Here is an 11,080-nt window from a genome sequence, read left to right on the forward strand (position 1 = left end):
CTATCGAAAACGGCAGCGTGCGTAGGATCATAATCTCAGTTATTAACTGTCGCCTTTCCTATGCAGGTGGCGGAACATTCGGTGGCCAGCCGGACGGATGGATTCGCCGAGCTGAAGAAGCAACTCGACGCTGCAGATGCAGACATCTCGCTGGTCAATAAATGACTTGACGAGTCACAAGGTATGTGATTGCGCCGCGGTCGCTTAGTAAGGGAGCTGATGCCCATTCCTTACAAGTTGTATGCTTGATGCAGATGGTGCTGCTGCTGTGGAAGACCTTCGAGCAGAACTTGCTCAGGCCAAGGAGCAGGCCAGAAAAAGTGATGCGGCTCCCTAGAAGGGAGCGAAAGAGCTAGAAGCCGAGAAGGCTGCTTACTGCCGAAGCAGGGAGGAGATGGCCGGAATGGCCATGAAATGAAAAGTTGCTACCGACCGCCTGGAGGTTCTTGAAGGAGAACGCCGAGCAGAGTAAGAGGACCTAAAGAAGGCCGATGCCGAATCCAAGGATACCCGTAGTGCGATGCGGGCTATGAAGGAGGAAATGCGTCAGGTCGGAGTCATTGTGGTTGGAAAGCCCTTTATGCTGCGTAGGAAGTTCAGGGATCCGAAGTATGCTTAGCTGGGCCGATTGTATGGTGCGGAGGATCCTTATCTGGACTTGGCGGCAAATGCGGCTGACGAAGTCGTGCACTTTCGAAGCCAGGAGGATCATGAAATGGAAGAGCTTTTCTGGTCTCAATTCCATAGTCCGGAGCGTCCACTTCCGATGAGTGATCGGCTGGTTGAGTGGGCTGAGCTGAATAGATTGTCCGGACTGGCCATGACGGATGTGGTACTTCATCTATGGCCGGAAAGCCCCAAGCCGAAGAGTTATTTTGGCTTGTTGCAGCAATTCCTTGGGGCAGTGCCGCATATTAAGGCGATGAAGCGGTCGGCATGCATAGAAGGTGCGCGGATGGCTCTCGCCCATGGTAAAACATACTGGGCGGAGATAGATGCCACCGCTATTGCATCCCAGGGTTCGGACAAAAGCCGATTCCCCACCGAGCATTACTTTGAGGAAGTCCTGCAGGGCGCTCGTATAATAGAGTCGCAGTGCTTGAAAGATGTTATGTTTGAATGACATGTATGATTTCTAAGATCATGTTTATAATGCAATGACTATTTATACTTGTGTGTTCAAGTATTGAACTATCTCCTATGCGGCCGTATATGTATGTATAATCTGAAAGATGGCAGTCTTTGGCTTCAGCCCCCACGCACATGGTGCGGGGGTGTTTGCAAAAAGAAAAATGTTTTTTCACACTTAATCCAATGTCTTGGTCCTTTTAAGGAGGTGATAGCATGGCAAACTGGGCAACCGGACTATAATGCTTGATCACTTTCACATAGCCATAGGAGCTCGAATGTGGGGCTACTATATAGCCCCTGATGGCATCGCGCTTCTCCGAACTTGGGGCGTGTATGTGCCTGACCGGGAAGCGGTCCTTCGTCAAAGCGGAGGAATTCTAAACATTCCAATGGTCGATCGAGTGGTTGACCAGTCTCTCGCTATATCATGACAGTCAGTTTTCGACTTTCTCTACTCAGGTGCTCTCCCGGCCGAACCGGGGCACAATCGCAGTAGTTCTCCTGGTGCCGCGTTAGCCGATGATATGGAACATAAGGCAGCAAAACACAGGAGCTGGGAAAACCCAACATTTGACCAAAGACATGATTCGGAGCTGATGCATATAAGGCCTAACTCGAGACGCCGAACACTCCCTGAGGTGTTCGGTCTTTATGATATCGGGCAGAATAAAGCCCTAAGCCCCTAGTGTCCAGGTACAGGCGGGAACTTCTGACAGCCGATGCCAAAACGCCAGCCTCCTCCTCGGCTCTGGTGGGAAACCGGGGGAAGTGTATCAACAAGAGACAGCGAGAAAGGTTTACGCAGGGTCTTAATCTGAAAAGAATCATTGCAACGGGTCCCTACTGCACGTCTGCGCCTGTGTCTCCGTTGTGCTATATCCTGGACGGGTGTAGCACGTGCTTCATCTATAAAAGAGAAGGACTTAGTTTCTAAGAAATATCGTGCAAAAAGTGTATCAAAATAAAGTATAATTTGGAAGGTGAATAAAGTTGAGCTTTATTGGCTTGCATCATTTATGCGCGCGGCTCCCTAAAAAAAGGGGTCTGTGGCTGGGAAGCCCCTTGCCGGACTCGTCTAACCATGTCCGAGGTCCAAATGACCTGTTTTTAGGGGCTTTGACCTGCAAGGTCGGAATAATGTGTGGCTGTCTAGGCAGCCGCACATTCTCCGTGGTCGAGAGACACCTGGAGTTTTAAGAATATGCCACGTGGACCGGGCATTTTTAAGCGTAAGAGACGTGTAATGCGGTATTGCATGAAAGCGCGCGAAAGCTGCACGCCCTAGTAGTGCTTAAGGGCTACTGCTAAATGGGGCGATGGAGGGTGAGCTTTTTGCGACGGAGGTTGTCGGATGAACCGAACATGACCCCTAGTGGTACATATCCTGTAAAATTGGCTAAAAAGGCCTCGCGTCACTCCTTTGAAGGAAGTGCTGCTATAACAAATTTTGGTGGGTTCTATCCCCAGTCTGCAGACGGTATCCTGGTATAGCAGGGGTCGCGCTGCGTGTTATCACGTGAAGTGAGTTCACTGTTTTGACTTCTAATGGGAAAGTCTTTTGTTTTCCGGAGCGCTGCTTTTGGGTTTCGTCACTGTCACACGGTGTGTCGAGCCCTTTGTGTTCGGCGTTAAGTCGGCCGGACTGCTTGAAGACCCAACAATCTTTGTGGGTATGGTTTGCAGGCTTCCCGAAGGTACCGTGTATTTGACATAGTCTATCCAGAATCTTGTTGAGGTTGGATAACTCGTCACTGTTATCCTTTAAGGGCAGTGTTTTGTTGTTCCGCCGAGAGCTTTTGAATCCGGCGTTGACCGCCGTACTATTTGGGCCATTCTCCTTGTTTCGGCGCTGATCTTTTTTGCGTCGTGATTTCCCATTTCCATCCCTGATTTCGGATGTACTCGGGTCGCTAGTGCTGCATCTAGCCAACCAGCTGTCTTCCCCCACGCAAAAGCGGGTCATGAGACTTGTTAATGCGGCCATTGTTCTTGGTTTTTCCTGGCCGAGGTGTCTGGCGAGCCATTTGTCTTGGACGTTGTGTTTGAAGGTTGCCAAGGCTTCAGCGTCCGGACAGTCGACTATTTGGTTCTTTTTAGTGAGGAAACTGTTCCAGAATTTGCGTGCTGATTCTCCGGGCTATTGAGTTATGGGACTTAAATCATCTGCATCCGGAGGCCGGACATAAGCCCCCTGAAAATTTGCTCGAAACGCATCCTCAAGCTCTTCCCAACTCCCAATCATATTTTCTGGGAGGCTTTCAAGCCAATGCCGGGCCGGCCCTTTGAGCTTGAGGGGAAGGTATTTTATGGCATGGAGATCGTCTCCTCTTGCCATGTGTATGTGTAGGATATAATCTTCAATCCAGACTCCGGGGTCTGTTGTTCCGTCGTATGCCTCTATGTTTATGGGTTTAAATCCCGCTGGAAATCCATGATCCAGTACCTCGTGGGTAAAACATAGTGGGTGTGCGGTGCCCCTGTATTTGGGTGTGCCGTTGTCTTCAGATGCTCGGCTGGTTGTGTTACTTCCTCGAGTCTTCTTTTTTGGCCCATAGATAGACCTGGCCGGGTTATCCTTTTTCTGAAGATCTTTATGCTGATCATGTGCCGGCTTGTGTGTGGCGCCCCGTGTTGCTCTTGGCCTGTCATCTGGTCGTCTATCCGGCCAGGCGGCCCCTTTCTTTTTTGACTGCGGGGCTCGAAGGCCTCCTCGTCAAATTCGGGCAACAACTTGCGCTTCGGGTAGCTCTTTGTCTGGTGACTAGTGCCATATTTATTTGCGGTGTTGAGTACTTTGCTCCATCTTATTCTGAGTGTGTCTTCCGCTGTTTTGAGCTTCCGCTTTTGCTTCTTCAAACTTCTTGCAGTGGCGATGAGCCTGTTATGGAGATTTGTATGCTCTGGTGATGTGAGATCATCTTCGCCGGGGATGGGTTGCTTGTCCGGTTCATGTCCGGCTGGCTGCTTGTTGACGTGTGCGTCGTCCACTGCTTCGCCCTGCTCTAGGGCCGGGTCCATATGGGTACTGTTTTTGTCGATGCCGGTCTTTGGGCGGCGCTTGCGTCGCTGCTTTGTTTGTCTGTTGGGGGAGTTGTGCTTCGCCACGTCCCATTCTTCCTCATTGTCGCTTCCTTTTGGTGTGTCCACCATGCATACGTTGTGGGATGGGGTGGCTTTCCTGCGCCCGTTAGGCGCTGGTTCTTGGTCGTCTCCGCCATCGTCGTCCATACCGTCGATGTCCTCAGAGTCGTAATCTAGCATGTCGGTTAGGTCGTCGACAGTGGCTACCAAGTGGGTGGTGGGTGGGCTCTGAATTTCCTCGTCGTCCGCATCACAACCGTCCTGGCCGCAGTCCGGCCAGGCCTCTTCTGATAACGAGAGGTACTTTAGCGAACTCAAGATGTCGCCAAAAGGTGAGTGTTGAAAGGTGTCCGCCGCGGTGAACTCCATGATCGGCACCCAATCGGATTCGACTGGAGGGGGCACGAGAGGTCCGGAGTCCGGCAAGGAGTCCGGCACCTCAGAGTCACGATCTTCATGGGGGACAAGATCAATGTTCGGCTCTATCGCCGTAGAGGTTGCAGCCCCCGAGGTGGTGTCTAGCCATCCATCCTTGGTCTGCGCAGCCGGCTCCGAGTCGAAGATCGGAGCGGGTTCGAGTGTGGCCTCCAGGGTACTGTCCGGCTGCAGAGCTAAATCATGCCCATCGTGACAGTACGGCACGCTCGGCTGCGGCTCGAATCCATCGAGGATCAAGTCCCCGCGGATGTCAGCCGTGAAGTTCAAACTTCCAAATCTGACCTGACGGCCAGGGGCGTAGCCTTCGATCTGCTCCAGCTGGCCAAGCGAATTGGCCCGCAGTGCGAAGCCGCCGAATACGAAGATCTGTCCGAGGAGGAAGGTCTCGCCCTGGACTGCACCGTTGTTGATGATCGAAGAAGCCATCGATCCTATCGGTGACGACACAGAGGAACTCTCAATGAAAGCACCAATGTCGGTGTCAAAACCGGCGGATCTCGGCTAGGGGGTCCCGAACTGTGCGTCTAGGTGGATGGTAACAGGAGACGAGGGACACGATGTTTTTACCCAGGTTCGGGCCCTCTTGATGGAGGTAAAACCCTACGTCCTGCTTGATTAATATTGATGATGTGGGTTACAAGAGTAGATCTACCACGAGATCAAGGAGGCTAAACCCTAGAAGCTAGCCTATGGTATGATTATTGTTCGTCCTATGGACTAAAGCCATTCGGTTTATATAGACACCGGAGAGGGCTAGGGTTACACAGAGTCGGTTACAAAGGTAGGAGATCTATATATCCGTATCGCCAAGCTTGCCTTCCACGCCAAGGAACGTCACATCCGGACACGGGACGAAGTCTTCAATCTTGTATCTTCATAGTCTTGGAGTCCGGCCGATGATGATAGTTCGGCTATCCGGACACCCCATAGTCTAGAACTCCCTCACTAACCATGGGTCATAGGAGGTTCAGGTCACCCCGGCGGATGGCTGCCCCAATGCGGCAATCTCGTTCCCCTCAGGAGGAGGGCACTGGGGGCAGCAGGAGAGCGGTCCGGAACCGGGCTGCTCCCCACGGCGTGCGGAGCAAGGCGTTCTTCGGAAGTAGGCCCTCTGCCGGGGAGGTGCCCCAGGGCCTGCCCCCGGTAGAGGACCTGTGGTCATCGGGGGAACCGCTGGCATCCCGTTCTCCCCATTGGAGTCGTCCTGGTTTCTGGTTTCCGTCGATGGGGTCAAGGGTGGCGCAAGACGGGGCCCTCATCTGGCGATATGAAGCAAGGCCAGTACCTATGAAGAAGGCCCAGTGCCTGTGAAGCTCGCCGCTCGTGACACTCTCACGTAATAATGAGTTGGGGCTGTACACGCCCCGGAGTCTCCGGAGAGCCGCCCTCGGGCCTCGGGGGCTCCCTCCCATGCCCAGTGGCAGCACTTAGCTCTGCGTTGGTGAGAAGACGTCAAAGACTAGACTAGGTGCCGGACGCGGCCTTTTGCTTTTTGCTTCCTTTCATGCGAACAAGCTCTCTCGTTTCGGATCTAAGTTGAAGTTGAATTTGTGTTTGCGTATGCGGGAAAGGGGTGTTATGTCTTATTCGTGTGCTTTCTCGTGCTCCAATTTCTGTTCAAGTTGGAATTCACACTAGCTGCCTCCCCCTCGTGGGCCCCTCGCGAGCGGGGCAGGGCCCAGCGTGTGCACCCTCCGTCCCGCAGCCGGCGTTCCCTCCAGCCAGGCTCTCGCCGTATGGTTAAACAGGACCCTCATGAGGCCCTCGGATGGACATCGCGAGCTCACTCTGGGCTTGCCAAGACGAATGTAAAACCACGACAACCCGCTCATCACAAAATCATGGCATCGTGCAGGCGCCCACCCGGCGACAATCTCAACAACACGCAGGCAACAGTCTTTTTACATGAGGGGCTTCCCCTCCCAAAATGATCTAACGACCTTTAGGGCCACGCCCGAGCCTTTTCCTGCAAAGGACAAACAACAGGGGGGAGCGCGGGATAAATCGGACATGTCGCTCACTGCGTCCCCCAAGGCGTCCTCAGAGGCGTCGCTGGCACTACCTTTGTCGCCGTCAGCTTCTCCATCACTGTTGCCGGTACCATCTTCACCGCCGTTCGCCACGTCACCTTCATCAGCAGCAACGATCACCCCGTCGTCATCAGAGGTGAAGGCCCGGACAAGCGCATCTACATTGTCCTCCGCCCACCGCGCTAGGTCCCCACGGACGGCCTCAGGCACCGGGGTGATGGCAGCGTCGAAGTCGAAGAGGGGGTGGATGTTCTGAAGATGGCTGAAGAGACGGGAGAATGCCCGCGCGAGCAGGCCGCGACTTCGTTCCTCCACCAGCTGGCGGGACCTCTCAGAGCGGTTCTCCACATGCGTCACCACATCAGTGAAGAACTGAAGATTGCCGGTGTAGTTGGTCACATGCGGCTCTCGGCAACAGCCTCGAAGATGTTGCCCAAGGCCGCGTTAGCCCTTTCCCTGAGCGTCCAGAGCATGGGGCCGTGCATGTGCTCCAACGTCCGCCGCTTGCAAATCTTGTCCGCATTCCGCTGCGCGACGGCCTCAGCATCGTCGACCCGCCGTTGAAGAAGGAGCAGTTCGGCGCGGGAGGAGGCTAGCTCAGTCTGCGCCGAGCTTAGTGCGACAATAGTGGCCTCAGCTCGTTCTGTGGCTTCAGTCAACCTCGTCCTGATGGTAGCAGTCCTGCCTGCAGCTTCAACCTTGACCAACTCCAGCCGCTCTTCATACTCGCGCTCAAGGCCGGCGCGAGCCTCCACCACGCGATGGTCGATCTCCTGCTGGATTCGGGCCTCCCGCGCACCGACATCGTCCTCCGCCTAGGTGACCTAGTGTTCCCTCATCTCCAACCGCTCCAGATCGGGGTTGCACTCGGCAGTCTCCAGCGTCAGCGCTTCCTCGTGCCTCCGGAGCTCCTCCTCTTCGGCGGGTCCCGCTTTCAGCAACAGAAGGGCAGATCGACGCAGCTCCACCTGCTCCTCCCAGGAGTTGCACCAGTCTTGGAGCTCCCATGCACGCTCCTCCGCAGCTTCGTGTCGCTTATCTGCCTCTTGAGCCTCCTCAAGGGCCTGGGAGCAGGCCTCCCCAGAGGCCGCCAGGGATGCCTCGGCCTTGGCATTTTCGAGATCACGCTGGTGGCACGCGAGGCCAACGGCCGCCTTCAACTTGCGCTGCTCCTCAACCATCCTCAAGCCTTAAGCCTTGAGACACGCGTCTTTGACCGCCAGCTCTGGGCCGAGATAGCTCACTGCATTGGCTGCCCTCTGGAGGAACTCTTGGCGGACAGCGCCGCGCTCCCGCGCACGCTCAAGCACGTCGTCAACACCATCCTCCGCCATCGACGCTGGCGGAGGGCCCTGGAGTGGTTCGCCCCCTCTCAGCAGGGGGCTGGGGGCTGGCCGCCTTGTGATCACCGGGCGGGCCCCGCAAGGGACATAACCAGGCGTCAACCCGCCTCCCGCTGATGACTCGAAGATCGACTTCAGCCACTCGCCGCCCATGATCAGTGGAGGAGCTCGGGGCAAGCTGGTTGTGCCCAAGGTGGACTCACGAGGGAAGAGCGGCGCGCCGGCAGGATCAAGGTGCTCCGCAGGCCAGCCTGCCTCTCCAGAAAATGCCGGATCCAAACACCTTCCTTTGCAGCTTCACAAGCTGCAATGTATTCGGCTTCTGTGGTAGAATCGGCCACCATATCCTGCATGGAACTCATCCAGTTCACTGCCCCTCCGTTCAGGACGTACACGAATCCCGACTGTGTTCAACAATCATCTCTGTAGGTTTGGAAACTAGCATCGGCGTAACCCCTTACGACGAGCTCTTCCTCACCTCCATAAATTAGGAACATCTATTTAGTCCTTGTCGGGTACTTCAAAATAGGCTTTACCGCTGCCCAGTGACTCTCACCTGGGTTGGCCTTGTATCTACTTGTTAGGCTTATTGCAAAAGCAACATCAGGCCTTGTACATATCATGGCATGCATGATGGATCCGAATGCAGAGGCATACGGAATCCTACTCATCCTGCTTCGCTCATCAGATGCCAAAGGACTCTGAGTCTCGCTTAGCCTTATACCATGTGAGAGTGGCAAGAACCATTTCCTCGCCTCACTCATGTTGAACTGCTTCAATACTTTATCTATGTACGTGCTCTGGCTTAAGCCGAGCAGCCTCCTCAATCTATCTCTATAGATCTTAATGCCTAAAATATACACTGCCTCACCAAGGTCTTTCATCGAAAACTTGCCATTCAATGACTCCTTGACCGAGTTGAGCATCAAAACATCGTTCCCGATCAGTAGTATGTCGTCCACATACAAGATTTAAAAAAACTATCGAGCTGCCACTTAACTTCTTGTATAAACAAGAGTCCTCTTCGCTTTTGATGAAACCGAGACCAGTGACGACCTCATCAAAACGAATGTTTCCAACTCCCAGATGCTTGCCTCAACCCATAAATGGATCTCTTGAGCTTGCATACCTTACTAGTGCTAGTCGGATCGACAAAACACTTGGGCTGTATCATATACACGTCCTCGGTTAAATTTCTGTGAAGGAAATCCGTTTTGACATCCATCTGGCATATCTCGTAATCGAAATATGCAGCTATAGGAAGTACGATCCTCACCGACTTCAGCATCGCTATCGGCGAGTAAGTATCATCGTAGTAAATTCCTTGAACTTGTCCATAACCTTTAGAGACAAGCCGAACTTTGTGGATTTGAACATTTCCATCCACATCGGTTTTCTTCTTAAAGACCCATTTGCAACCAATGGCAGTTACGCCAGGTGGATGATCAACCAAGTCCCAGACTTGATTCTCATCCATGGACTTTAACTCGGATCTCATGGCCTCCAGCCATGCCTCGGCATCTGGACTCACCATTGCTTCCGCATATGTGGCCGGCTCGTCGCTTTTTCTAGCAACAATACATCGCGCATTTTGCGCAATCTTTCCGACCTCCGTGGTTCCGCTGCCGCTTCCACTACGGGTTCCCTAACTGACTCCGGTATGATTTCATCACCGGCCGAACCATCCCCGAGTGGTCCTCGAATTTCTTTGAGTCGAACCATCCTCCCACTGGCCTCCTGACTAAGAAACTCTTTCTCAAGGAAAACCCCATTCCGAGCAACAAACACTTTGTTCTCCTCCCGGTTGTAGAAGCTATATCCCAAGGTTTCCCACGGATATCCCACGAATCTGCATTTATCCGACTTGGTGTAAGCTTGTCTAACATAAGTCGCTTGACAAATGGTTCACAACCCCAAATTTTTAGAAAAGACAAACTGGGACACTTCCCGGTCCACAATTCATGTGGTGTCTTGTCTACGGATTTTGATGGTACCCTATTAAGTGTGAAAGCTGCAGTTTCTAGAGAGTATCCCCAGAATGAAAAGGGTAAATCCGATTTGCTCATCATTGACCGGACCATGTCCAACAAGGTACTATTCCTCCGTTCCGACACGCCATTTCTCTATGGCATACCTGGTGGTGTAAGCTGAGGTACTATACCTCGGCTTTTCAGATGATCATCAAACTCCTGGCTCATGTACTCACCTCCATGATCAGATCCTAAAAGTTTTATAATCTTGTCAAGCTGATTCTCAACCTCATTTTGAAACTCTTTGAACTTTTCAAAAGTCTCTGACTTGTGCCTCATCAAATAGATATATCCATATCTACTCAAGTAGTTGGTAAAAGTCACGAAGTACTGATAGCCACCTCTGGCAGTTGTGCTCATTGGACCACACACATCACTGTGTATAAGCTCCAACAGCTCGGACGCCCTCTCGCAACTCTTTGTGAAAGGAGACTTAGTCATCTTGCCGAGCAAGCATGATTCACATGTCTCGAACGACTTGAAGTCGGACGAAGTTAGGAGCCCATCATCATGGAGCTTCTTCATGCGTTTCAGACCAATTTGTCCAAGCCGGCAATGCCAGAAGTATGTCGGATTTGCCTCATTAGGCTTATGCCTCTTGACATTCACGTTATAGACCGGTTCCTATTATAGATTCAATATAAATAGCCCATCAACAATGGGTGCATAGCCATGGAACATACCATTCAAAATTATCGAACAATGATTGTCCTTTAAATTGAATTCATAACCTTGACTCATCAAATATGAGGCAGAAATAATGTTCCGACTAACTGCAGGAATGTAATAACAATTATTCAATTCCATAATGAATCCGGAAGGAAGCTGGAGCTACATCGTGCCGACCTCCAACGCAGCAACTCTTGCTTTGTTGCCGACCCTGATGTCAATCTCACCTTGTGCCACATGCCTAGTTCTTACCAGCCCCTGCATCGAGTTGCAAATATGAACAACCAATCAAGTAACGAATACCCAAGAGCTACTAGGTATGTCAGCATGGTAAATGTCTATAACATATGCAACAAGT

The sequence above is a fragment of the Triticum aestivum genome, chromosome 3B, assembly GCF_018294505.1.
Source record: "Triticum aestivum cultivar Chinese Spring chromosome 3B, IWGSC CS RefSeq v2.1, whole genome shotgun sequence".
Taxonomy (NCBI): domain Eukaryota; kingdom Viridiplantae; phylum Streptophyta; class Magnoliopsida; order Poales; family Poaceae; genus Triticum; species Triticum aestivum.